The 2,500-nt window shown below is 43.8% G+C and overlaps 1 protein-coding gene across 6 annotated transcripts in view; it reads left to right on the top strand.

Moving 5' to 3' along the window:
* Positions 1-2,500, top strand: part of LOC143037499 (uncharacterized) — a 259,649-nt gene that overhangs the window by 186,936 nt on the left and 70,213 nt on the right. The window lies entirely within an intron of this gene.

Below are 2,500 nucleotides of genomic sequence, written 5' to 3'. Positions count from 1 at the left end.
GGATATCGCGGCACGGAGTGAAGTCAGGAGGGAGGAGAGAAAGAAAAGTTTGTGCAGTTACAAGGCAGACACCACATGTTCTTCTCAGGAACTGAAAAAAAAATAGAATAAGATTCATAACTGATCGAGAGATTGCTGGTAACGTAGTGAAATATGTTTGTACATCAGTAGGGTAGTTTGGATTGTGATTGGTCTATAAGTTACTCTCGCGTTTGATCATAATTCAGTACGCCGCGGGTGAATGCTTTAAGCGCCGTGTTTTTTTTTTTTTTTTTTAATGTATCATTTAACGTCAGAAATTGCTCCTAAATTTTTTTAGTAAAAAAAAAAAAAAAAAAAAAAAAAAAAAAAAAAAAAAAAAAAAAAAAAAAAAAAAAAAAAAAAAAAAAAAAGGCGCTTGGAGCGTTCTCCTGCGGCGCTATTGAATTACTCTGTTTCGCATATTGTCCGCCTCTCAAGCACATACCACCAGGGGAAGGGTATTGACCTATAGGGTATAACATTGCCGAGTGGTATGAGTGTGGCATGGCATGTTCGATGATGGTATGATACCCCCCAGCGCGCATTGACCCCTTCCGTACCAGGTAGTACTTTCCTTCTTGCCCTAGATGCCGCAGGTTGATTTTATTCATCTCCATGGTATCACCGTCGGCAGCAATAGGCTCACAGTCCCTCTCAGTCGTGAGCGAGACAAAACAACTTACATGGTGAGGAACCTACGCCAGGAGGCGCTGAGTAGCTGCGGCCGAAGCCGTCACCTTTGTCTATTATGCGCTTGGATTGCTGGAGCAGGTAACAGTCCCTGTTAGGAATCGGAGAGGAATGCGGGATTCGAACCCAGCACGCTTTTTAATATGCCACCGGAGCACAGCTCACATGGTGACGCGAGGAATGAACGCAGCAATAGAGGCGTCGGTTATAGTGATGGAGATGGTGTTGCTGGTCTGACGAGTCTGTTAAAGGGACGACCTCAGCTGAACAAAACCGCCTGCCGGCAGCTAAAGGAAACTGTTGAAGTCATGAAATGCATTTCAGGGGTTAATTGAGAACAGTGATTCCCAAACTGACTTACATGACGCCCCATTTTTATATATGACATGATTATATATATTCTGACCCAAGGAAGTTGGTGGGATACAGGTATGACCCGTCATCCACGAGGAGCTAAGATGAGAGGGGGAACGGGTGGTGGGGGGGACTAGGTAAGTGCCTTTGACTTAGCTACCTCCCCTATCAGGGGTAATAAGCTCTTGATATGCAGATAGATGATTATATATTATATATATCATATATTACATAGAAAATGGGTTGAAGTGACTGATAGAATTATACTTTGCACACATGTAACGGTAGATACTTATTCCTGAAATTATTTTATTCTTATTAAACAATTATTTTTGAGCAAAGGACCTCACGCACCCCCCCTCTTGTATCCTCCGCACGCTTTCCTGTGTGTGGGGGGGGGGAGGCGCGCCCCCTAGTTTGAAAATCAGAGTTAACCCTTGGGGTGAATAAAATCACCTGGCGGCAGTCGGAACATGTGACCATAGTTATAAACCTCAGGTGAGAGAAAACCAGCACCCTTCACAGGAACGGCGCGGCGCGGAGAACGTTGTCATGAGGTTCCCCCCACTTGAAGTACCAACTCGCCCCTTTGCAACATCAGCGGTGTTGTTGCAACGCAGGCTTGTCATTGTTATGCAGACCTGCGTCCATTTATCGGTTTGCCAGACGAAGTGTTGCGATTGTTGCACAAGACGTTTTTGTTGCAAGATGGATTGCATTGGAGTGAATGACTGGTTGCAATGTGTGTATATGCTTGTATATGTATATATGATATATATATATATATATATATATATATATATATACACACACACATACACACCTCTTCTTCCTCCTCCTCCACCTTCTCCTCTTCCTCCTCCTCTTCCTCTTCCTCTTCCTCCTCCTCCTTATCCCCCTCTCCTTCCCATCTTCCTCTCTGTAGTGAAGGTATGCCAAGAAGACGAAAAAAATCGTTTGGCGGTAGCCAGAATAAGATTAAACGTGACAGGTACCATTGTTATTAATAAAACCACCAGACGGCTGTCAGAGGTAAAGAAACAGTGCCACTCTGTACGGAAGGGGTTTGGCGATATATTGTGTTGTATTAATAAAACACTCATGAAATACAGCAGCTGTTGACGTAATGAATGATGTCATCAATATGCCCCGCCCACCTGTCCTACGAGCCTGCGACGCTGACGTCACAAAGGAAATGCTGAAAATAGAAAATGGGAAGGCGGCCGTTTGCTGACTAAAGAAAACGTAATGTCATTGTTTGTGTGTGTATACATGCCGTGGTGATACACGTTCTCATAAATGCGTTTTATGGCCACTTGCGAGCGAGTCTGTGTATATGTGTGTGTGATTCATTATGGCCTTGGATAACGTGCTGAACTCGTGATCGATAACTGTCTCCTTTCCAAATGAGAGTTAAGATCCTGTATTGTCCGAT

The sequence above is a fragment of the Oratosquilla oratoria genome, chromosome 22 (assembly GCF_046742065.1).
Source record: "Oratosquilla oratoria isolate Oo_2021 chromosome 22, ASM4674206v1, whole genome shotgun sequence".
Classification (NCBI taxonomy): domain Eukaryota; kingdom Metazoa; phylum Arthropoda; class Malacostraca; order Stomatopoda; family Squillidae; genus Oratosquilla; species Oratosquilla oratoria.
This window is presented reverse-complemented; position numbering and strand designations above follow the sequence as displayed.